The 27,436-nt window shown below is 38.3% G+C and overlaps 1 protein-coding gene across 10 annotated transcripts in view; it reads right to left on the bottom strand.

Annotated features, from left to right (window-relative positions):
• Nucleotides 1-20,013, bottom strand: part of ADGRL3 (adhesion G protein-coupled receptor L3) — an 822,802-nt gene extending 802,789 nt beyond the window's left edge. For all 10 annotated transcript variants that reach the window (XM_074344099.1, XM_074344100.1, XM_045504712.2 and 7 more), the window contains exon 1: nucleotides 19,583-20,013. The gene's annotated coding sequence lies outside the window, so the exon portion shown is untranslated. The remainder of the gene's footprint in view (nucleotides 1-19,582) is intronic.
• Between the last annotated feature and the right edge of the window lie 7,423 nt (nucleotides 20,014-27,436).

Below are 27,436 nucleotides of genomic sequence, written 5' to 3'. Positions count from 1 at the left end.
GTGAAATGTTTCCAACCAATTTTCTATCTACCGATTAAGAACACTTTCAAAACCTGCTTTCTGAAGAGGACATGAACAAAACTGAGATAAGAGAGTCTGACCTGAAAAAAAAAATCTGAGTCACATGTTTCAGAATTATTCTTAGAAATGGAAATAAAATTCCAACTTCAATCTTCACTTTCTGTATTTCCTCGATGACTAGCCTAGACAAACATCCACATAAACTGGAACAATCAATTAGCTCTGGTAATTATTACAGCTAAAGTGGTTTTCTACTGAACTAACAATTTTCCCTACAAGCTTCCCATATATATGACAAAAATCATCAGTTACAGCCATGTTGAATCCCCTTACCACAGCCCTTCTATACAGCAATACTGAAGGCCCCTAAGACAGCAAATAATTCAAAACTTTTATTAGTATAGAAAAGTGATGTTGTGGGTATTAAGAGGTAATTATTCACTTTATGGCCTGAGGTTTCCTTTCCACCTTTCCCAACTACACAATAAGAAGATACAAACATATAAACTCATTCTTTACCAGTTGGGTCCCTGTACCTATCATCCTTTCCTGCCATTCTTCTCACTGGCATTTCTAATGGAGCTTGAAATTAACATTATTTTTCCTGGCCTTATGCCTTGCTTTATTTTGTTTTGTTAGTTTGCTTTTTGTTTTCCTTTAGTGTGTTATTTTATGCACCATTTTCTGAGAAGTCGGCAGAGCTCTGGAAGTATTCTGTCTTAAGTAATGCTACAGAACAAAAGAGAACAGGGAATATATAAAATATTACTATTTAAGTTTCTCCCATGAATTACAACAGATTTTTTAAAAAGGTAAAAACAGAAGTGTAGGTTTTAAAGACAGAGGCTTAGGTTTGAGAGGGGAAAAAAAAATCTCGACCATGTCATAGCCTTATGTTTGCAGAATAAAACCACCCAATAGTGTCTTTTAACAAGTAGCCTCAAGATAATAAAAGATGAACACAAACCTACACGGTCATATAACCGAAATGAAAATCAGAATCTAACACGATGCCTCCAGAGGATAAAAAGAAGTAAACTTCATCAAAATAAAAAATCTAAAAGGCTTCTCTGCAATTATGGTTATGATAAAATTGGCACAGCATGGTTTTAACCACATAGAAGATTAATATTTATTTTCAACAAATGTAGCTAGAAAAATGTTATGATATCCCCTCCTTTTTCCACTAGGAGCATGCTGATTGAAATGGATTCATTTATCTAAGTTGACAGCTAGACAAAACTATATTGCGAATATTTTTTATCTCTGATTAAATTAGAACTTAGCAACATCTGGTTTGCTACAATTACCCAAAATTATTCAAAACAAAGTTTTTTTTATACGCTTAACTGTGTCACACTGTGCTTAAGAGTTCTTTTTAATACAACATTCAGAAAAAATAAATAATAAAACAACTTAATTATGGAAGAAATGATTACTTCCAGTAAGAGATTTAAAAACTCACAGAAAAATTACTAATTCACTTTTAGAGCAGTCAGGATTACAAGTCATATCAGATATTTGATTGCCCAGGACAAGAACTGGGGAGTTTTCATGGGGGGTGAGGGGTATAGCTCAAGTGCTAGAGCGCCTCTTAACACACACAAGATCCCGGCTTCAATCCCCAGTACCTCCTCCAAATGTAAATAAACGAACGAACCTACAAACAAAAAAAAAAATTTAATGTTCTTTGAAACAGTCCCTTCAGCTGTTGAGAGGTTTAAAACTATATCTCTTCCACATGCTATAATCAGAGAACAGGGAATATCTTATATTGAAATAGCGGTTCTTCAAGAGGACACAAACACTGACATCATACTACAAGCCTACCTTTGAAAAGCAAGTTCTCACAGGCCATACAAAGGGCACCAAGTCCCAGTTCATACACATTTGCAATTGCTTTCAGAATAGCTGGCTTCAAATTATTTTTTCAAAACTACACTATTTTCATTATGCATGCAACTGTATGCTTTTTTTTTCTCAAAACTACCAGTAATTTTGCTGAATGTTACCCAATTATGATTCCTCACTGTTTCAAGGTTTTATAAAGCTGTACTCCATCCAACACAAGAGAAGTTTATTCAAGATGAAGTACTCTGATCTCACACCTTGTCCTCCTTAACAGTTCATTCTTTGTGACAGTAATCCTATTTTCTCAGATTGTCACTTTTAAAATAAGCAATGTTCTTCAAATTCTAAAAACAGTTGATTTCAGGGAAATGTACACTGGGGACAGGGGAAGACTACGTCTGCCCTGAAATACGACATATACAAATTACATTTTATAGCCTAAATGTATTAGGTAGATATGCCTATAGAATGTATTAGAAATAAGTAATAAAGGCATTTCTGACATTCTTATCTGACAGTGCCTGCCAGTGTTCTGGATTCCATTTGTACCTCATAAATTGCGAGATAATCATTCCTTTCAGAATAAGTCAGAGATAAAAAAGATTGTAGTCAGAGATTTAAAAAAAAAAACTGTATAGTGTACATGAAGTAACATGACAAAATGATTCCAAATGGAAGGCCATGAAGATTGAAGACAACAGATATAAAGTGATATCAATCTTGCAAAAAGTTTGGGAACAAAGGATAAAAAGAGATGGCTTGAAGCACCATGTTCCACTCCTTCCTGCTACGTGCAAGGGTGATAGCCCCGATTTTCCCCATCCGGCTCTCACATACAATAACCAGACCTTATGCAATGCATTATCTGACAGAAACTAATTTAATTCTCATAAGCCCACGATGAAATACATATCATTAGCCCAACAATACAGAGAGTAAACTGAGGCTCAGAAAATGACTCAACGTCACACAGCTATTATGGGGTACACAGTTTCCAGGTTTAGGCTTAAGTTCATCTGATCCTAGAGTCCATTTTCTAAGTCACTAAGGCTCATGGACACAGCCAAGTAATTATAGAGTCTGTGCTATTAATTTTTTAAACAAAAAAGACATATCATATATGACACTTAGCTAACATACTACATCTCCATCTTTGAAGAACTCAACCTATCAACATAAACCACCATCTCCACTGACATAATCAGGTACTCCAGGTTATGATAAAAGAGACTAATAAGCAGTCCCTGCCTTCAATGAAATTATATTTCCACATAAGTATGAAACAAGAAGAGAAATAATCAAACGCCATGGCAGAATGTCATAAATGCCATAAAAGAGATATAAAAGAGTTTAGGGGAATTAGAAAACAGAACACAAAGGGGAAACAAAATATTTACATTATTAATGAAAGACACAAGTAGAAAAACATCTTATAAATTCTTACATAATAAACAGTCAACTTTTTTGCATTTGTCACTCAGACTATCAGACCGCTGTAGTGTTACAAGAAACAATGTATTACTGTCTTTTCAGGTATCGTTAAAATAGGAAATCCATTTAATGACTTCAGGAATGAGGATTTACAAATAAATAAATCACTTTGCTCAAAATAGAAGAATTTTGTGACATAAACCCTCTTAACTAAATTAAATGTAGTCCCAACATCTGATTTTATGATTTTTGTGTAGCATTTAAAATACAAACATATAAAAATTCTAGTTATGGGTATAGGTCTCCAAAGAATAGACTTAACCTTTTAGGTAAAAAAAAAAAAAAAATCTAACTAAATAATTGGATATAGCATTATAACAATATATAAACAGGAAGATGAGTAAAAATTAATAACAAGTTCCTATAAGGTAATTTAAATAATGATCACATCACTTAGCTTTTTACAATAAAATGAGAGTACAGCATATTAAAGTTGAAAGGGATATTATTTAATACAAACCCTTTCCTTGCACCTCAATAAGCTGAAGCCAGAAAGAGGCAAGCTCTGGCCTACACTTCCCAGCTGGGAAGGGGTGTAGCAGAAGCTTAGACTGGCATCTAACTGGTTTCTCCACCTCCCCTCTTCATGCCTCCTCCAATTACATCTACACAGAACAGCCAACGTGATCTTTGTCAAACGAAAATCTGATCTTGTTACAATCTGGCTTAAAACCTTTAATGACTGCCCACTGCTCCTAAGATAAAGGCCAAAATACTTAAAAAACAGACGACACATTATGGACTCCCATTTACTTTCCTAGCACGTTTCACGTCACCTCCTCTCTCAATCCTGTGTTCCAGCTACTAGGACCTTCCCGCAGTTTCTCACATGAGCTGAGCTCTGTCTCACCCTAGGCTTTGATTCCCTTCTTCAGGAAGCCTGTCTGCTTGACCAACTCCTTCACATCCTCCAGGGCTCAGCAGGATGAGAAAATCTCTCATCTGGATGGCCTGAGATCCTCAGAGAAAATATTCCCGTAAAACTCATTATTTTCCCTTTTCTAATCTCTATCACAATTATACTTAATTTTGTCACACAGGAAGCACACAATAAACGTTGACAAATGGATGAAAAAGATTAATGGTTCCAAACTTACTATCTTCTTACTATTTTCCCTATATTAAAAACTGTATTCTGCTAAGATAATTTTCTTAAACCACACTTATTTATCATTTTGCTCATAGAATTAATGAGCAATATCTTAAACTAATATCATTTGTTTTCTAGAACATACTTTACCATTATTTTATTAATATTCGATGATTTGTTCTAAATAAAAATACAGTCAGTTTTATCATCACACACTGTGGAAAGCCTTCAAATATTTAAATGATAAGTTTAATTCTAGCAGTGGAGATATGACAGTCTACTGTCTTTACTAAATGATAATCTCTCTTAACAGCTGTTTTCCAGATTGGTGTTTTACTGCTGTTCCTTGACAAGTAAGAGTCATAACCATAGCACTGCCAAACTTGAGCACTGGTATTCCTAAAGCTAGTTCCTACATTTCTACAGAGTTTCTGTGGACATAAGCCAGTGGGGACAGGGAGAAGTTAGACTAAAAATGAACAGAAACCAACCTTCTGGAGTAAAACTCCCTCCTAGTCACAGACACACATTTATATATCTCTAAAAATAAACTAAGAAATCTTGGTTTCAATATCTGTATAGATTTGACATACCCTCCTCATCTCAAATTACAGTGCCTTGTCCATTCTTTATGGTCAACAGATAGTTTATGATATTCTGAAATTTAATACTATAGGCAGACAACTGATATTAAACCATTCTGTGTTCACTCAGTTCCTCTGTAAAATGAAAAATTCGGGGGTGCTGTCCCTATTGCCAAATCAAGGTAACTATGCTTAATTTTCTTCCCTTTACTCACCTCTATTAACCTCCTCCACTAGAACATGCCTGGGTCTGTGATGAGCTCTTCCGATGACAGAATGTGAAGGGAGCAGTGAACCAGCACATTCTCCAGGGCTGCCTACTCAACCTTCACATCTTAGCTCAAACGTCGCCCGCTCTGGGAAGTCTCTGCAGACCAGCCCACCTCCAACTCAGACAAGGTCTGATCCTGCTCCACCTCACAGCATCCTGGGCTTAACCTTTGTAGCACTTACCAGATTTTAACAAATAATGCATTATAGATACCTCGCCTAACACTTCATTTCCATGATTTTGCAAGTGCTAAAGGCAGAGGCTCTTTCTGCCATGTTATGCTCCACAGTCCTGGCACCCAGCAGACATCTGGTACGAACAAATACATAGTGAATGACAAAATTAATAACTTAACAAAGCTGGCCTTTTGAGAAGTGCAGGAAAGCAGAACAATTTAGAGTTCCACTTAAAAGAAGATAGCCAATTCAACGACCTATTAAAATTAACTATAAAAGCGGTCGGTATGCTATACATTTTGTGTACATCATCTCATTTAATCCTCACAATAAAGGTAAGTATTATTTTTATCCCCATTTTGCACATGAGAAAACTAAGGCTTGGAGAGGGGGAGTAACTTTCCCAGCATCATATGCTATACAGAGAGAGGGTTGGAAATCATGTCCTTCTGTCTCTTTTCTACTTTACCTCTTTGCTTCTCTCATGAGCATACGTTACATTGCTGCATTTTGTACTTCTCTCCATGCGTATTTACTTTCAGTAAAGATCATCACATGCAAGTTAATGCTTAAGCCTTAAAATAATTTTAATACTTTTAAGTAAATAAATCCAGCCATGTGAATAAAAAAGGAGTCAAAGAGAAACATTAAGTATATACTAAGTGTATCAATGTATACGCTTCCACTTTATAAATGAAGAGATGGTGAAACTGCCTTTGTACAATGTAATAGTACTGTGAGCCCAAAGCTCTGGATGTAGAATTTATTTTATCTATAAACATAAGGGAAATAAAGCTGATATAAAAAACGCTATCAAATCCTATTTCATATCCTCAAATGATTTACTATTAAATAAAACTTATTAGTATCCTCAATAATAGGGAAATAAAATATAGAGAAATAGGAGAGAAACGTACTAGATTCCTTAACATTTGTAAAGAATGTAAAATATCTTCACCATGTCACTTTCTTTTAAACCTTCAAGAAAAGAATGTATAACCTATTTTATCTTTTGAAAATATGCTAATACCACAATACCATAGCTCAGCTCTTTAAGACGAATGTAATGTAAAAATTCTTATAAAATCAACTACCTATTAAGGTAAGTTTTTGGAAAGATTAACTTGTAAACAAAGGTATTCTATTCTAATGAACTTTATCCATGTTATTTTACCTTGTGGATGTTTTGGAGAGAAAGAACACGTAGTCCTACCCCCTAACTACAAGGAAACAGACCTTGAGAAGTTACATGACCAATGTGGTGCAGCTACCGAGAGATGATGCCTGAAGTCAGAAATGAGAATTCTCTAGAGCAAGGCTGAGAAATCCACTGATAAAAGGCAGCAAGTGCTATAAACCATCCACGTCACTTTGGGCAAGACAGTTCAATTCCTGACAACTAGTTACTTTTATTTTTATTTGTATAAATACCCATTGATTAGTAAATGGGGAATTGCTAATCAACAATTTAATTTTTTTGAGCAAAAAGAGCGTACAAGAGTGTGTCTTTTAAGATTCCTTCCATGCCTTTATTATTCCACATGCAGGTACAGAGCAGTTTTCAATGGCACTTGAATTTATCTTGCAACAGTAACTTCAAAAATTGCTTTCATGTTCAATTGTTTCTTCTAGGTCCATAAAGCACATTCATGCAGTTATACATTCATTATTAATCTAGCATTAAACTTGGTCTCATAAATATGTTCTGATACAGATTTAAAGAAAATAAAGAAAGTGAAGTAAGAATTGGTTTCCAATTTGACTGCTAGAAATGTACCTTAAATATATGTCTTTCAGATTGGAAGCAGAAATCACAAAGATGCTGCCTGAAGTAGAACTCGTTAGTCCCTCTTACTGAAAAATGAACTAATGAAATTAAATTCTGTAGGTATTGGCATTATTGTAAAAATGATAAAAAGTTGCATCATATGCCTACTATTTTCCTCTTCTATTTGACTTAAGCACTACTAAATACCTCATATTTTGTACCTCACTCTTATTCTTATAGACAGACCTCCACCTGAACTTAAATCTAGCAAAATTTGAGTTCTTGTTCACTAATTATGAGCCAGAATGTTCTGTTTAGTTACTTTTCTTTACTGATCTCTCTCTCTCTCCTTTTATAGACAAACTTCAATTACTATAAATGTGTTTACTGACAATTTACTCCTCCTTCTCATCCTTAAATTTTAGAGTAGCCCACACCAAGCCCACTGATTTTCTTGTTCCCTTAGAGGTTTGGTACAGAAGAGCTCTGTTAAATTGATTTTTTTTTTTAGATGAACTTAAGAGATAAGTCCACTCAGAGTGGAGAACAAAACTAAGAAAGTTTATGGGAACATAAAGTAGATGCTGGACCTCTTAATTCTTCATAAATCAGTTTCATCGTTTGGTTTTGTTTTAATATTAGATTAAAATCAAAGACTTTAGGCATAGTCCTATTTAAATGTTAATAGTCAGTAAATTTCATTTTTATTACTATTTAGTTGCCCTCAGATTTTATACATTGATATAAATGAGTTAGTAATTCCTAAGAATTATCAAACAATTGGTAAATACTAGCTTTATTAACTATAAATAACCAAGAATTATTAACTACTAACTATATACAACTGAGAGTTAACAATTCTCAAAAATTTCCCTAAACAAACTTATGGTTACTTGGGGGGAAAGGGTGTGGAAAGGGATAAATTTGGAGTTCAAGATGTGCAAATACTAACTACTATATATAAGACAGATAAAAAACAAATTCCTTCTGTATAGCACAGGGAACTGTATTCAATACCTTGTAACAACCTATAACGAACAAGAATTTGAAAACAAATATATGTATGTATATGTATGACTGAAACAGTATGATCAGAAATTGACACACTGTAACTGACTCTACTTCAGTTTTTTTAAAGAAATAACTGATAGGCTAGAAAAAAAAAGGAAAAAAATTTTCCCAAAAGAAGATGAGTATGCACAGAGGACAGTAACACATGTGGATCATTGTAACCAAGCAATAAAAGTCAAATAGTCATTATTTATTCTTTGTCCTAATAATTTGACATTTGTAGTACATTTGTGCTAATTTGAATCTGTGCTACAGAAATCATCAGACAATGGGCCAAGCTTTATGTTACTTATCCTAGCAAAATATAACAGCCCACATGAATAAGGAAATGTTTAAATAAATCATAGTGTGCCCACACTATGAAGTATTTTACAGTATTAAAAATGGTGCTCTCAAAAATTAGTGGCATTGGGAAACTGGAGAAAATTATACAAACTGTATACATATTTTAACCTCAATTCTACTAAAACAAACACACACCCACATAAAATACAGATAAGTCATGGATAAAATACATGGATAATCAAGCCAAAAACGTGTGAAAAAACCTCTGCACACTGAACACTGCAATGAACAATTATATTATGATATACTGGTTGTTTTCCATTTTGACTTTATGTATCTCTGTGTTTCACAAGTATTCAATGTGAGCATCTACTATAATCAGAAAAAAAACTTTTAAAAATATGATCATTGAGAATGTGGAATAAGGTGCACTGGGAAGAATAAATAGGAATTAAAATTCAGCTATTACTGGCACCCAAGTAGAATCAAAAGAGCACACATATATGATATACATGAGTGTAGCACAAATCCCAGAATAAATCTACCAAGCTAAGAGTTGCAGAAAAGGAAGTAACTCAGCAAGATTACTAAAACAAAGCAGATGGCTTAGCATACCATCCTTTGACAGTGACACTATGAGTCCTTCACACAGAGCGTTCATTCACTTGTAATAATGTAGGTTAATTTCTCATTTATAAATCTAATGCTTTCTTTCATACACCATTACTTTTTTGTTGTTGCTCTATCTCAACCCCTATTTTCAAGGAAGAAAACACACATACACACTACTGCAATTTCACCATCATCCATTATTCAGTAAGAGTCTCATTGAATAAGTGTCTGCTTAGAGGCTCTAAGCAAATTTCATTTCTGAACACAACTGTCTGCAGCCCAGCAGGCTGTTTCGCCCAGATATGATCACACATTTAATCAAATGCACCAAAAACAGAAATACTCCCAAAGTCTGCTTAATAATGTCAAGTCATAAAAATACAATGTTGACAGCCTACTAATTTTTAGGGCTCTTTCTTCTTCAAGGGTTTGCAACAATGAGGAAAGAGTTCTTCTAATTAGGGTATCTACCTACCTTTAAAAATTCTCCCAGATTATTTTACATTACTATTTATATATAGTTGGTAATTTAAAATGAAAAGTCAACACAATTTTCCATTTCAAATAAAGAAAAAAATAATAAAAACCAATAAATGTAAGAGGTTCTCCCAACTTATATGAATGATGGCTTTAAAGCACCATTTTACTTCGGCTGGCCAAGAGGCAGCATTAAACACTACCCAGACTCTAGGTTTTGTAATAATGGATCCATAGTAGACGTCTGTCATTTCAATAACATTATTATTGGATAGGTTGAAGTAAATTTCCATTGGATTCTGTAGCTAATAAAGTTATCCACACAGTTATTTGAAATATTCTACATGATGTACTTTTGAATATCCTGCCTCTAAACATAAGGTTTATTGAATAAACATATATTCCCATCAGTAGTATGACATAATGAGTACACCAGCGAGTGTAAAACAATTAAATGTCTCAAACAGATGGATGGATTCATATCTGTAAACCCATTTTTTCTGCTTTTACTTCTATTTGCATTTACTTTATGCTATATTTATTCCCATGCCGTAAGTTTTTGTTTCTTCAGTTTCTCCTGGGATCTTTTTCTTCTGTGAAACTTCCACTTCTGGTTTAAGTATAATGTGTTCCTTTTCAGTAAGAACCATCCCAGTGTAGCTGGTGGAGTTCATACATAAGTTATTTCAACCATCAGTTCTGTGCCCAGTGGCACATTTTGGGGGCTTTTTCACCTGGATGTACTCAGTGCCTAAACAATCTTTATTTAAACCTGGCAGAAAAAGATGAAAATGGAAAATACCTCTATCTCGGTTCATGCCCTTTTCATGGGCCTCATGTTTTAAATACATAGTTTAAATCTTTTACTTCAGCAGCAGAAAAAAAATTTTTTTTTCACATTTAAACTGGCATTTTTAAGCATGAGTAACAAAAATTCAGCACTCTATGTACCACTGAACCTGTCTCCAGTGTCCCTGTTTGGCACTGAACACTGGTAACTCCACCACTGAATGACGAAATGGCATACGTTGTTTATGTAAATGACGGCTTTCAGATATTTGGTGGCTTTTCAGATATGCATAGCCTTGAAAACTTGGGCAGTTTCACAGGTGTTCTTAAATCCAAAAATTTGAATCCTTTGATTTGCATGTTTTTGTTGGGTTTTCTGGGTCAAGTGAGTAGGAAACCATGTTCCACAATCATTTTGGCTGCTTACAAGAAAAGAGTAACCCATTTTTAATGGTTTTCCTAACCAGTCCTTCTAAAGCCTGGTCTGTCTGAGTTAACAAAGGATCACTGTAGTGGACATTCAGGTTTTATCAGCCCCTCTACCTTTTACTACAGACAAGATCCCTCTCTTAAATAGGCCTTTCCTTCATCAAGCCATTTGTCCTCCACAGAGGAACTGCAATATCCTTACTGACTCCACTAAGCTGGTAACAGTAGACCAATTTAAAGCTGGGTACTTAATTCAGCCTGTGGTGAAAGGTTTAGAAGAAGGAATAGTGGTGGTGTGCATAGGGGCATGCACCTGGTACAGAATCTTAGTGGTATTCAAGGTGCTAATTTCTTCTGATACCCAGGTAAACCCTGATCCTTCCCTAAGATTTTTTAAGTGAGAAACACAATAACTTCCCAATAAATTAATCACTATGGTCTAAAGCTAGTTGGAGGTGTCTTTGCAATTAAAATAAAAATAATGAATACACCCATTCTATCAAAATTTTTAAGTTGAATTTAAGTCCATATGACAACTGAGGCATTATCATAAAATATGCAGCATTTTGGAATAATTACAAAATAATATTTAACAATAATATGTAAAATTTATTGAAAATGAAAGTAAAATTTAACAGAACATACCTCAAATTCAAAAAACTATATTATTTTAAAAGACAATGGATGCTACAGCTCTTCTTCCAAAGTCAATTATGAGTGAAATGATTAAAATTCAACAGACAAATTCAACTGAAGAGTTAAAGCCAATATAAAGACAGTCTGTAGATATACACATGCCTCATGTTAACACAAACCTATTTCTCAATAGACTCTTTGTCCACTCCTGGGAGTCATGATCAGTATTCTGAGTCAAGGTTCAAACAACAAGTATCAGCCACTGACAAATCAAGAACACTGAAAATATGAAAAAACAAAAGACAGAAATGTAAACCGTTGAGCCCTTCCATTCATTCCAGAAATAAAATCTCATTCAAAAAGATGACCATCCATCAGGACCATTTGCTCTCATCCAAAAAGTATTTGGAAGAGCTTTGAGGAAAGGAAAAGGGGAAAAAACCTAACCAAACCAAAACAAAACAGGAGACTGTTGAAAAACCTCTTACAGGGTCAGCTGTCAATGGAATGCATTTTAGTATTCAGGTTACCCACCCACGCAGAACATCAAAAACTGGGCTTGAGTCTCTCCCCTATTCTCACAGATCCAGGCTACTGTGCAGCCACTGGGGCTGTCTTGAATAGTAACACACTTTGCCTCTGCGGGGTGCATAAACACCAACACAAGCTGATCAAACAGGAGGGGGTGTCGTTTCCACTTGGCTTTGGTTTTCTTGAGTCACACTTTAAAACACTTAAGTCTGGTACAATTCGGCAAGTCAGCCGTCCAATGTGCAGTTTATTTTTTCATTCATTTTTACCACCTGCCATGTTGTACTCTTTCCGCCTCAACATAAACGCGAAATGATTAGATGTTAAGAGACACACATTTTAATAACTTCCCTTACTGGCAATTGTCACTGAAATACAGATGTGAATTCCAAAATATGGACTTAATTATGACCCTTTCCATACTTCTAGCATTTAAAGCAACTTTGGAATCTGAATTTTAAGGGTTCATCTGCATTTACAGCAATCTTATGAGGACTTGAACTTTGGGATTATAAATCTTTTAAAAGTATGGGAAATTCTTCAATCTTGGAAGTTTATGATGATTTAGTTACAACATGGTAGAAAATTCTGATGCAGTTAAAGCTTAAAGAGCTGCTGACACCATGTGAAAAGATGATCAGGAGTTTAATTTAAAATGTCTTAAGTTAAATTGCTACTTTCATTTTATACCTGATTTAAAGTCGATCTTCAGCCATGGCACTTGGTCGCTGTCAAAAATATTTTCCTGTCAGGATTATGATTTGGGGGGAGAATAAGTAGCACAGCATAACATTTTAAGTTTAAGAGGAAGAGCTCAGAAATAGGTACTTAACTAAAGGTTAAAAAGGAGAGAGGGAAAGAACACGGAAAAGACAAAAGATACATGTGAAACCTTTCTCTCCTGCCTAAGAAAATGCTATTGATTTTCATAGCTCATCCAGAATTCTTCAATAAGAAAATGATACTTAATTTAACGAAGTTTGCTGAGTACTAGTAGTTAGGGACATTTCTAATTATACTATGACTAATAATAATAGGTACCATTTATTAAATGCTCTTTCTGTCAGGTACTTTTCTATTTACTTCCTATTCCTCACCCCAAACCAGCAATGTAGATTTTATCACCTTTATTTTACAAACAGAGATGACAGAGCTAGCAAGTCGTGGAACTGGGACTGTATTCAAATGTCTTTTATTCCAAAGGCCATTTCTGAGCAGTTCATAATTAGAGACAGTGGCCAGCTATGCCCACTAAGGAGCATAATGTAGTTTCAACAACACTAAATCAGGATTAGCCAAAGTGCTGCAGAAAGTCAGTGCTACACTACTAATTTCATAGTGGAAGGCCTGAGTCAAGAATTACACTAGCCATGAAATATGCCTCCTCAAATATATATATATAAATAAACGTATCTATGAAGATACATATATCTATGAAGTTTTCAAATAAATGTCAGTGCCATTCAGAAGTATTACAGGTCTTCTTTAAATCTTAGCATCTAGTGAAATGAATCTCTATGTAGGGCTTCTGTAACACACTGGGCCTATCCCCACTTATCAACAAACTGAACTGCAGTATATAATTACCCAAGGATCCTTTTCATTGAAAATGTCCTATTGTGATGCTTAGATAGTGATTAACACACTAGGAGTATAGTGAGTCTAGATATCACTTCAGAAAAGTGATTTCTTCCCTAATAATTCCCAAGATACATAAATATTCAATTAGGGTCTTTGAAATCTAGTTTTAATTGGATATTCAACCTCTACTGAATTTCAAAGTTTGCCCAAGCTAAAAAAAGGTGTTTTATTAATTCTTACTATACCAAAAAAAAAAAAAAACCAAAACTCTTCATGAGTTTTCAGGTGTAAGGGTAAAATAAAGCCAAGATTATCATTTATATGAAATTGTCAAATTTAATAGCATTTTAAGACATACTCTAAAGCAATAAGGTAAAACATAATTGCATGTCTGAATCACATAATCACATGGGGAACTGATTAAGTTTCCTGTGATATTCATGAGACATAGTAAATAATAATAATGATAGCAAATAGTTGCATGCCATATTACATACCTGGAACTATCTTAAGAAATTTGCAAATATTTTCCCATTAAATTTTCCCAACAACCTATGAATTAGGTACAGTTGTTGTACCTACCCACTGAAAGCTACCAGGAAATTGAGGAATAGAGATAGACTCAGCATACTGTCCAAAGTCAAATAATTTACCAAGCCTAGGGAAATATACCACAGAGTCCCTTCTCTTCAGGACTACACCATTCTGCCTCTCCAGATATCAGAATATCAAGACCTACATAATAAATTTTCCCAGTAGCTCCTCTGCTGGAGACCTGCAGCTTTAAAGTTGCCATTTCACTAACTGGGAACCAAAAATACTAAGAACAAGCTTTCTTTAGAAAGAGAAAAGTGAAAATGTCAAATAATTAATAAAATACCCATCTGGCTGTGTCTCTAAAGCTTAAGAAGCTACTTGTTTTCTCAGCCTAGATAGCCCTGTATATGGTCCAATGAGATGACACTTTTGAGTACAAGGAGGCAGATCTTGAAAAGTCAACATCAGCGGTTCTCAGATTGATTCCAGGATCCTTTTACACACTTGAAAATTGATGACTTACAGCAACTTTTAATTACGTTGGTTATAACTATCAATAGTTACATATTAATAGTTAAACTGGTAAAATTTTAAAACACAGGAATACACCAGCACACATGCCATATGCCATCAAAGCAATGATGTCATCACGTATCATGTTACCTTCTGGAAAACTCCACTGTACACTTGTTAAGTATGAGTGTGAAAGGCAAATAGCATCTTAGCATAATCATGAAAATGCTGTTCTCTTCATAGACCCTCTGAAAAGGTCTCAAAGACCCACAGGTTTCCCCAGAACACACTTTAAGAAGAAAGGACTGTCTGTTCTACAAAATAACTGACACAGAAGATTTACCAGACAACAATATTCAGTTGGTTGATTTAATTTTCCATCCCCAAGATAATGTTCACAATAATTAGGATTACCACCAACAATATTCCATTTAAATTCTTAAATATTGTGGACCAAATGTTAACTTCTTCTAATATATACTTATAATCATTCTTATGAAGAAATCTGTTACTATTAAACTACATTATTGTTTTAATAAGACATAAGATAAATTAAGATCTATAGAATCTGTTATGATCAAACATAGGAAGAACTCTCCCTTTTCACCCATTCCCTAAAACAAATGGAGAATTTCGATTAATTCAGAGTAGGACAGCTAATTTTTTTTTACATATTTTTTATTTGTGAGTGCACAAGCACACTTAACAATTCTAAGAAAAAATTACACCTGGTTACTTCTGCAGTAGAAGAGTTACTTTTATTGGGCCACACAGACACTTAGACTAGGGTAAAGTTATTAAAGGATGGGGGGATATGCATATATTTCAACTCATCAATGCTATTCACAGGCATGCCTGCACTCTTCTCTCAAACTGACCAATAATATCAATATCCATATCACAGTCAAAGGAAAATCTGGATTTTTCCCCATTGATCAACAGCTCCCTAACAACACACACACACACACACACACACACACACACACACACACACGCATTCACACAGATAAGAAAGGAAAAATGTCAGGAGGACCTTATTCATATTTGAATGTTTTAGCTTATATTTCATAATAAAATATTCTACAAAGAAATGTATTTGCATGAAAGAAAAAGACATAAATGCAACAGTAATCTAAGGGTAAATATGTCCTTGAAGGCAAACAAATGTTAAATTACAATAGAGCCTCGGTCTTGACGGTTCCTCCCTATGTAGCGACTGCATATTTTGAATGTGATGCAAATCTAAGAAATCAAAGGGGAAATAGTCATTTGCAAAACTTAAGGAAAGATCATCTCCCTCCAATTCCAACTGCTCTAGCCTTGACACCAGGCTAAAGTAAGGCTGCATGGCATTTCTCAAAATCACTCTTCATTTTTAAATACACAGCTTTCCTTGATTTCTGGGCAAAAATGCCCTACTTCTAACAGTAACTGTCACTCCTATTTGGAAGCTCTTTTCAAAGAGAGCTTCAACAAGCAGTTAAAGCAGCCCAAATCAAATGTGAAAAACAATTCAGTTTAGCATTATATTATTTGACTAACTTCGATTCTTTTCATTTGATAACCTTTTTTTTAACCGTCTATTTAGGATTAACTTGACTATAAGGAAAACAAGTCCATAAGAATTTTGCCTCCTCTAATTACTAGAAACAATGCCAGGCACAGTAGCCGGAGCCAGTAAGTCTCATACTCACTATTATTCCCGGTGGAAAGGAGTATTTAAATTTCCAAACAGCAAGAAGATCATCATTAAGGAAATCACCTCTAAAAGACCCTCCTTTCATATTTTCCTGGAGGGCTCTTAACCTAAAGGATAATCACACGAAGCAACTTAAAATGTGACATCAAAAGCATTTACCCATCAAGCAAATCACATGCTGGCTTATCACTCTGGAGGCCAGGGATGCCTGGAGCAGCCTAACATGCCCATCTGAAAAATTTACATAGTTCACAAAAACCTTATACTAATCACTCCTCCTACCCCAAGTTTATAGAAAGAGTCCAGTCAACCATATGCACCAATGGAGCAAGTTACTGAATATTTGATTATGAAGAAGTGCTAGCGAATGGCATTCAAGCACTTCTGAAACAGTCACCTTCAGCTAGAGACAGCACAATACACTGACACAGTCCTAATGACATCAGGACCTGTGGAATGTATGACTGCTAGGAAACACATGCCGCTAGGAAACAAAGAACAGATCTGATCAAAACTTGTAACGTAAGGACTGGGAATCATTGTGATTAGATCTTCTAAAATTAGAGGACAAGTATCCTTTCATCTTCAGAAATATTTGCAAGTTCAAAGACTTTGACATATACGTTCTAGAAAGGAAAGAAATATATGAAGCTAGAGTCCCATGAATGAAATCACAAGTCCCTAAGTTTCCTATTAAGATGACTACCACTAGCACTATCATAAAAATATCACTTAATCAAAATCAGGCACCAATGATTCAGTATTCCTGCTTTTTTCCTCAACCTAGGCTTTTTCAAGAAGTCAGCACCTTAAAATTGAAATGGTACCTAGAAACAAAGTATCCTTTTACATACTTTTTTTTCAACAAAATAGAACACAGCCATTTGCAACAAAAACCAAAGCAATCTGAGCTAATCTCCAACTAAGGAATTTAATGTCTTTTTAATCATTGAAACTGAAAAACAGTTTAGCTTTCCAACTTTTTTAAAAACTATTTATCTTTGTACATTTTAACCCTTGCTTTGGTTACCCAAAAAAAAAAAAAAAGACTCGGTAAAAGAAGGGTGAGGGATATTTCAATGCAAATATCCTTTTAACTCCTACACAAATTACTTGGAAACTTCTTTTGGTGATACCAAAAAAGAACTGAGAATTCTAACTGTAATCTATATTCTGACAAACGGGCGGTAGAATTCCAGGTCATTTACCACCATTACCGATTGAAAAATAAACCAGAGAAATCTAGCTACATTCTCTTTAATCTCACAGGAAAATAAAGAGCATTCTCCAAGTGAAAAATTACTAAAAGAACTGTTTCTTTGTAGATTCTACAATGACATTCTTTAACTAGTGTTGATAGCCCATATGACACTAAATTAGCAGACCGCCTATTTACTTCAGAGCAAAACAGAAGGCAATTTTTCCTTCCTGCCAGAGTCTATGCGTCTCCTCATTTCCCCAGCAGCTGGCTGGAAGGATGTAAAATCAGAGGTGCAAGAAGGCTACTTCCTAATGAGTAATCTACCCAGGAAAGTAAACACAACAGACATCATCAGGTTCAGCTCTAAAGGAGACTGTGGCAGGGCTGCTTACACAGTTGTTTACAGTGTGCTCTAACTACTGCAGGCAAGATCACACACAGGCACAGGGAGGAGACACCCAGAGGTGGCTCGCAAGCCTCGAGTTCTCCCAATTGCTAAGGTATCTCTGGCCATAAATAAAGCAGCTCACGTTTCTATCGGAAAGTGGCCAGAGAATTCCAGGGACCAGGGGTTATGCTGGCCTGACTCGGTTATTTCAATCTGCCCGAGAGACAACTACTCTATCCTTCAGTCCTCATCAGGGCCAATTTGGGGTGCATCGCGCGCTGCACCACAGACTCTCACGCGCCGCACGCATCTCGCGGCTGTGCTCCTCGCTGAGGAGAGAGGGGACACAGAGAGGCTTCCTCGCAACCCCTATGGGGCCCCGGCGGCCTCCTCAAACCAGATTTTCCAGTTAAGCGGATCCCAAGCGATTTCGATAAGCAAGCTCAGCTCAAGTAGCATCAGCTCTGCCATCCTCACAAATATCTCCGGGCTATCCCTGGAGCGCAAGAACGCGCACACAGACACGCACACGCCAACCCTGCTGCCAACTAGCCCCTGATACCAGAGGTACCCTCTACCCTCTACATACACACCCACCCACCTATACTGCTAGGGGGCCTGACACGTTTAGCCCCCGAGCTCCAACGTCGGACCATCCATGGGGCGCGGGGGCGCGGCGGCATCGACGCTCCGCTGCAGCCCGGAGCCTCCCCTTCTCCCGTAAGAAGATTCAGGGCGCCTGCCCTCCTACCTGTAACCCAGCCCACCGCGGCTGCCAATGCTCTGCCCACCCCGCCCAGGCGCCCCGGCCACCCCGTTCGTGCAACACCGCCCCCCACCTCGTGCCCACTCCCAACACCTCGCCGCCCTGGGCCACCCATGAAAGTGCCAGCTTTCTCCAGCCAAAGCCGCCTAACAAAGCCGGAGCAAGCAGGTCTAAACCAAACTGCCGTGAAGGGGACACAACGGGCGGGATGCGGGGAGGTAGCGCGACTCCATGGCTCAGGGGAGCGACCTGGCCAAACGCGGCTACCATGGATGCTGCCGGCAGGCGTCTGGAGAGAATCTTGTAGGGCTCACCGTCCCGCAGTCTTTATTACCCCTGAGCCCAGCTCCTCACCCGGTCCCTGTCGGTCCTCCAGCCCCCTCCCGCCTCCAGCGGCACAGGCCCTGGGCCGGCGAAGAGAAGGCGCCCCCTGTTCTGCCTTCAGCTCCCACCAGGGGATGACACTGGGGTGAGAGAGGAGGGAAGATCCCCAGGGTGGAAACCGTTCCTATCCCCCAGAGTGTTGGACTGCGAATGCGCCCTGTCTACTCTCCCCTCTCATCCGCCAAATCGCCCAATAGCTGGAAAAACCTCAAACCCATGCCAGCCCCCAGCGCCCACCAGCCATGAGGTTCTCTTCCCGCCCCACATCACGACCGGATGAGTGTGTGTACAGGCGAGTGTGTGCGGGCGAGGGCGAGTGGGAGGGTGAGTGTGCATGGACCTGCACCCCCTCGGTTGCCCGCCGGGCGGACGCAGCTGCCCGACCCGGGCCAGGGCCACCACTATTAGGAAGAGTGAAAAGAATAAATTACCTTTCGTAACCGCCGGTCCCCGAGATCGTCCCATCAGTTGTTCAACAACCTGCAGCCGAGTGCAGTTTCCACAATCCAGCCATGGAGCCCGGGGCAAAAGACCGAGTGGCCCCAGCGAAGACTCCCCCACCACACGCAGCCACGAATAACCAAAGCGCAGAGAAGGCAGCAGGAAGGTGGAGACCCCAGCCAAGGAAACAACAAAAAGTCTTTCCTTCCCCCTTTCTTCTGCTACACAGCCATGGAGAAAAGGGAAGCGGGGGGGAGGGGGGGACCAAATGCTTGTCTTCCTTTACGTTTCCTCGCTTCACACACCAAGAGGGTAAAAACGGAGCAAAGAGAGTGGAGGGTTCAAATGTCTCCCCCGGTCCACAGTTGCACAACTTCGGAGTCAGGTTCTGTCTCCAACAGCAGCCAAGGGACCCAAGCAGCAGCTATTAACATGCGGCAGTCATAGCTGGGGCTGCTTTTCCTCCTCCTGCTGCTGCCGCTTAAGAAAAGGCGCTGCTGAAGAGACCAAAAATCTTCCACCATCCCCCAAGCCGATCTTTATATCCAGTTCTCCCACCCCACCCCCTTCTCTTTTTCTTCTTCTTCCTCGTCCTCCCCTTTCCGCCTGAGAGCGGGAGCGATGGAATAGGTAGGGGGAGCTGCGAGGGCCAGGGGTGGCTTCTTCTCCGCCAAACCCTCCTTCTTCCGAGGTTCTCTCCTCGCCGAGGGTCTCTTCTCACGCCCGCAACCTGCGCGGAGAGCTGGAGCGAGGGCCAAACAAACTCCTTCCCGGGTGCACAGCGGGGGCGCGCGGGCGGAGCGGGCGCTTTGCCTCCGAGGGCTGCGTCCCGGGGGCCGCGGAGCCCCGAGCCCGAGGAGTGGCTGATTAACTAGCCGGTCGGGCCGGGCAGCTGCGGGCATGTGGGAGCTTCATCGCACGGCCCCGGGCTCCGCGCCGCCGCCGCCTCCTCGGTTCTTTCTCTTCTTCGACTCCCCGAGAGCGAGCAAAGCTCTGGAGCTCTCCAGACACGCACACTCACGCGCACACACGAGCGAGCTCCTGCCAAAGCCAACCGTGCAACCCGCGCGCGCGCACACCCGGAGAAAGAGGACGGAGGCAAAAAGAGAAGAAAGAAAGGGGAGGGGGCGAGTCACAGGCGGCAGCAGCAGCAGCTGCGGGAGTGTAGGCAAGGAGCAGTCCGGGAAAAGCCGGCAGCGGCAGCGGCGGCGCCCACCCGGACGGACGGCAGTATCTGCATCCCCGCTTCTGGGAACTGGGGCGAGCAGTGCCGGGAGAGCGGGAGAGCGGGAGAGCGGGCGACGCGCCGAGAGCCGGCCGAAGCGCTGGCGCGCCGAGGTCGTGCAGCCTGCGTGCGGCGGACGCAGCCGGGGCCCGAGCCGAGGCCAAAATGAGCCGCGGGCGGGCGAGCGCCGAGTGCGCCGAGAGCAGAGGAGGGGGTTCGCGCCGGGGGAAGGGGTGGCGGGAGGCAAAACCCGGATCTGGAATGCGCTCGGGCTCCGCCGCGCGCGCTCCACCTAGCAGCTCGACAAACGCCTGGAGGTGGGAACGGGAGAGCTGCTACAAGAGGCTTTCCTTTCAGGGTTTGTCAAACAAAGGGTACCTCTCTTCGCGGCTTTAAGGCAAGCTCGCTCGCGCTCTCTCACTCTCTCTGTATCTCTCTCCCCTCTCTCTCTCCCTCTCGCGCGCGCGCTCTCTCTCTCCTTCCCCCCCCAAACCCGCCTTCCCTCGTCCCTCTCCCTCTCCCCTCTTTCTTTCTTTCCGCCTCTCTCCCTTCTTTTCTTCCTTCACTCCACCCTAGGTGAGTAAGCGACGTCAGACTGAAAGTACGGCTAGTGTCTCTTTTTACAGGTGTAGATTATTCCGTATTTTCATTATGCAGGTACTGAGTCCCAGTGCGGTTTCTGCCTTCGGTCCATTTTATGTTCCTTCAAACTTACATCTACGTGCAAATTCATTGCAGACTTTAAAGTATCCTTCTCTGATAATCCGATGTGGGGATTCAATGATTTCATTTCACATCAATAAAAATGACCATAATGGATATACAAAGGTGCCTATTCCAAAGCAATGCCTTCTGATAGAGGGAAAGTCTGCTCAAGTTAACTGAGTGACCCTGATCAATTACTGAACCCCTTTCTGCCTTCTTTGTAAATGAGAAGGTTAAGTAGGTAATTTCTAAGGTCTTTTCCTAGTCTAAAATTTCATGATTTGAAATAGCTGAAGTGTTATTTTCTGTATCAGTACATTTGAGTTACAATTGTAAGAGAAACTAAAATTTATTATATGCATCCAACAAGCACATTTTATCCAAATTATTTTTGAGTGTATATATTCAGAATGATCTAATGCCCTCCCAGCTCTTAGGGAGGTAAAGTTAACCACAGCACATCTGAAGAACCAAAAAGCTCTTGAGAATTAACAGACCATAGCCAATACAAGTGACTATAGAAATCTGATTCATTCTTCAAAGCTCAACTCCAGTACCAACTGCTCCAAAAAGCCTTTTTTCACCAGTCCCATTCAAAATAATCACCCCTTCCATTATATTCCCATAGCACTTTGATGGTATCTCTACAAGAACACCTATTTCATTCTGCTTTTTTCTTGTTCTTTTAAAATTATTAGTTCCTTGTTTATATGCCTCCTAGCATTATAGGCTTTTTTTCTGGAATGCAAATTACATCTTTTAATCATCAGTGTAACTGTATACACAGCATATTGTAAGTTTTTTTTTAATGGGAAGCGGATTCAATATTGATATTGTTGATCTCTGACCAATTAAATGTTCACAGGCTCAAGTTAGGCTAATTGAATTTGCCTAATATGGGGCATCTATGAACTCCCGCGAATACCAAAAAATATATATATAAATTGACGTCTGGGGTCCCTTGTTACTTAAATAATTTTGGAAAGAGTTAACTCTAACCAATTGTGACAAGAGGATCTTATTTGTAAAGGAGGCAAAATGGAAAGTACTCAATTCATCTCCCAAATGGATATGCGTAGAAAAGTAGTAAAGTAATAGAATGTAAAATGAAAAGTGATGTATAGATATTCAATGTTATTAGTGATAGCAGCAGAAATATAAATAAGCAATACCTATAGACCAGTTTTTAGAATCAGACATCACAATATGGCAGGTCTGGTAGGACATGTGAAAGGAATAAAATTTCAAAATAGAATTAACGTATTTACCAAAATATGAAACACATTAACTGAAAACTAAGCATATTAATTTAAAAAAGTGATGAAAAGTATTCACCGCAGAGGAGTTGATTGCAAATAAGCAAAATTACAAACAGAATAATGAGGGAGAAAAAAACCAAGAAAGAAAAAAAAAAGTAAATAAAAAAACTGATAGTTAATGAAAAGCAGTGGAGAGAAAAGAATAGGTTAATTGTTTATACAACTTAATCAAATGTCAAGGTAGCATTTTTTTTTTTACAGCAGCTACCTGTATTTTAGGCTCAAACTTCATGTTTCCAAATCATTTTTAATCTGATGGGCATAGTCTTCTATATTTGATTTAAGATACAAAGTGTCAATATTCCATTGCCAGGAAATCCATGACTCTTGCCAATATTTTTCTAAGATGAACCTGCCACAAAAATAAAATCAAGCGAAACACTGTGCCCTCTTTGCTACACAATTCTATTTAACACCTTCTTCTCAGGGACAAGATAATATAACAGATGATGTTTGAGCAAAGATGCTATTATACTCAGTAGTTCTGTGTGCTAGAGTTGTTTTTGATAAAGATGGCACTGTTGGCTTCAATTCCATTAAAACTGAAAAAAAAAAATCAATATTTACCAAATGGAAAAGAACCCCTCCCTAACATCTTTTTAAAAAGCCAAATGGCCAATCATACAGGATAACCACAATTAAAATATTTTAATAACTTTTAAAATTTCTTGACCAAAAGACCTTTTTCAGATTAATAAGAAATACACTAAGATCTCCAATAGCATGAAAGTTAGAAAAAGAACATGGATAACCTGTTCACAAAATAAATGTAAATGGCCAGTAAATTTAAAGAAATATGTTCTGCCTATACAAGTCCAATACATAAAATGTACACAATTACCACATCCCTTATGTTTCATGTTTCACCCATGAAATTAGCTGAAAAGTAGCAGTGTCCTACTGCTAAACTCTAACAAAACTGTGCTGAGACAGCCCTACCTCTATGCTAGTGATGTACATTGACACAATTTTTCTGGAAAGAAAGTTGACAATATATGTCAACTGCTTTATAGAATATATGTACATCATTAATCCACTGTTTCTATTTACAGATATCACTTCTACAGAAATAAACAAAGGTATGAACAAGGATTTTGTACAGTGATACACATCTCAGTTGTAATTGTTATATAAGGAAAGTAAGTATGTAAGTTATCTTGTTTTTTCATCCTCAGTAAATGGCCTCTTATCTGATTGAAATTGCTAGTTATTCAGCTAGTGGAGAAAAAGTTGGTAAAGCAAAAACAAATTTTTTTGAATGATCCACGTATTCTGTATTAGGATTCATTTTGGTTGCAAGCAACAGAAACACAAAATAACAGTAAACGATATAAAAGTCTCTTTTTCAGGTGAATGTCTGTTTTGATCCTGGGCTGTTGTGGCCCTCCAAAGCATTGCAACGTGAAATAGATACCTTCTTTATCTTCTTGCTCAGCCACTCATGGCCATGATTCCCAATTCCAGTTCTAGCAATCATGCCTACATTCCAGGAGCAGAGAAGAAAAGGAGGAAAAGATGGCAGGCTCACACCCACAGACATTTTCCTAAAGTTGCACACACCATTTACCCTTTCATTTCCTACTCAGAAATGGTGAGCTGGTAACGCTTAGCTGCAAGGCTAATAGGAAAAGTTGACTATTCCAGGCTGTCATGTGTCCAGTTGAAAATCGGAATTCTTTCCTGATTTGTCTTTTCCTCAGCTGATGGCTTAACACTGTGCACTGCCCTAGGCTGAGCTTTCCATACTTGAGGTTTTCAGCAACTGAATGAATAGCTACTGCAGACACTAGACAATGCCACCTTCACTTGAAATGACCTTCTACCTCAACCTGACATAAACTTTCACAGAATTTTAAATTCCTGAGCTTCTGTCATTGGAAAAAATGCTCTCTAATACTCAATCAAATATCTGCAGTTACTCTCTTAAATGCTACTGGGCCTAGATACACTGACAAATCAAGGTAATCAGGGTTAAATCACATCTGCAAAGCAAGCAGCAGTACTCAGACTCCTACTAGGCCATGTAATGATTAGAATTCTAAAGGGTCTTGGGCTCAGTAGAATAATGACTCAAATTTAGATTATATATATTATCAGAACGTATTTGACTGACTGACAGGATAGTTTAATTCTAAGAATCCAGTGATGCTCTCTGTTCTCTGGAATGTACAGCAAAGGACCAGACTATAGACTCTTACCCGGGTTATATAGCCTTGCTAATTTGATATCCTCTATTCTCTCCTTGATTCAAGCAATTCCCCCTATTCTTTTTCACTCCAAAAGAAGATCTGTGTGTTCTACATCTTAATGACCTGGAAGCTTACCTATAGATCTAGATAAAGTAAATAAAGATCTAGATTTTTTTTTGGTGTTTTTGTGGGGGAAGGGGGTAATTAGGTTTATTTATTTAGTTAGTTAAATGGAGTTACTAGGGATTGAACCCAGGACCTCCTGCATGCTAAGTGAGCGCTCTACCACTGAGCTATACACCACCCCCCACCATCTAGATGTTTTTAAAAAGAACTTCTGCTAATTAAATGGTTAACATTTTTTACATCCTGACTTTTTTCTTCTCAATGGAAGAGTCTCCTTAGAACCGTTTTTTCATAATTTCTCTAATGTTTGCATACATGTATGCCAGTTCTGGACAACTGTGAAGGGAACAATAAGCTGCTGCTGGTTCTTTTTTTTTCCCCTGTTAACTTTCCTAGCTACTTTGTCTCACATCATACAATTAAATTACCTTTCATAATTTAAATTAGGTTTAACTCCAAATGCTTTAAGCTACTTACTATCAATGTTAGCAGTAGAACACAGGTTTTTGCAAAAGTACTCAGCATTCATACAAAGTTGCCTTAAAAATGTCACATCACAGTTTCTAGATTCGAGACTCTAGAAATATGAAAATGTTCAAAAACTCAAACAGTTTTTGGGTCTCCCTCTTATAAAGGCAAAGGTGCTTTTACTTTACAAATGAAAATATCGTGGTCAACCAGATGTTTAATAATGACTGTCATGGCTTATAACAGAAGGGAAAGACTCTTTGTTTCTTTATAAAATATTGCCACCCTGTTAGATTCTGCTTCTCAACCTCGTTCCTTTAAGTTAATATTAGACACCAAGAGGAGATACCTGACTCATAATTACTCCTCCTTCTCTGAGAATGGCTCCTATACGTGTGTATGAGGCTCTGTCCATACTACTTGGCCCTGTCCCTTGACCGTGTTTGATCCGGCCAAGGGCAGCTGACCCAAACTTGGCTAATCAACATCCTTCCCTAGGACTTTTCAGACTATATTATGCAAAGGCTTTCAACATCCCTGATGGTAGAGGAGGCTCAGTAGCTATTCATGGCCATGTTTTCTACGATGTGGTGCTATCTAAACCTGACTTAGTGCAATATGTTCCTGAAGAATGTCATCAGATTTTTACAGTATTGCTAGCCTTAATCAGAAATTCCTTCTTCTTTTGCATCTATATCTAAACTGCCAAACAAGGGGGAAATTCTGTATGGACTTGCAGGTATTGTGCTAACATACACTCTGTATGAGGGTGATACCCAGGACAATAAGTTTCCTGTAAAATTGCCTGCTGGATTTTCCTGAAAGCTGAGCCCACAGAAGGCAAATTGCATTATTCTTCTCAGAATATTAGTCACATTATCTTTGTAGTACTCCCAGTTAGAAGATTTTCTCATTTCTGGTATCTGCTTTAATCATATACCTCACCTCTTATAAAAGCAAAATGAAGAGTGGTAGGAAAAATATTGCCTATTTAAAAATACGGTGCTCAGGACCATATAAGATATTCAATAAGATAAGTCAATAAATGTTTCGTGAATGAAATAATTCAAGGCAAGCGTTATATGATATATGCTATAAAATACATAAGATGTATCTATTAAACTATGATTTATATTAATAGATCTATCATTTATTAAGATTACGTATTAGTAGATGTTATATATCAAAATGAGCGCTATCAACTTTAAATTAGTCACCTTGAGTAAAGGAGGCTGCTGTTGTTCAAAACAAATTGAACCCTTTTGAAATCATTTTATGCTATGGCATGCTTTGGAATAGCCTTGAGATATCAGCAAATCTCTTGCTTTTAAAGTACTTTTTTGGCTAGTGGTTTAGAATCAACAGGAAAAAAAAAATCACTGGCATCAAAGAACTGGAAAAGAGCTTGGAAGTCATCTAATTAGTTGTCAAGCCAGGAGAAAATATTTTTTTGTTCAAAAATATATAAAGTATGACTAAATTTTCGTGTGGATTAATTTTAGACTACAACTCCTTTAAAGTAATGACCCTTACCTTCTGTGGGCGGGGCCTCATCCTCCCAAGAAACCAGCAACATAGGTATTATCTCCACTTCGTTAACATCATTATTACTCAGTAGAGTACGCCATCTGGACAAGTGTGTCTTACTAAACCTCTGTGTACGCTGATAGAGATTCTAAAAGCAAGTTTTTACAATGAGAGCCTTCCTCCTTGGCTACAGTTCTTTCGATCAGGAAGGGGAGGAGTTAAGTTGCTTGATCAACAGCTGGCTACTCAAGCCTTCTTCCTGGGGAAATTGGAATCGGGGCTGAG

This window comes from Camelus bactrianus, chromosome 2 (genome assembly GCF_048773025.1).
Source record: "Camelus bactrianus isolate YW-2024 breed Bactrian camel chromosome 2, ASM4877302v1, whole genome shotgun sequence".
In the NCBI taxonomy this organism is placed as follows: domain Eukaryota; kingdom Metazoa; phylum Chordata; class Mammalia; order Artiodactyla; family Camelidae; genus Camelus; species Camelus bactrianus.
Note: the sequence above shows the minus strand (reverse complement) of the source record. Positions and strands in the feature narration are given on the sequence as shown.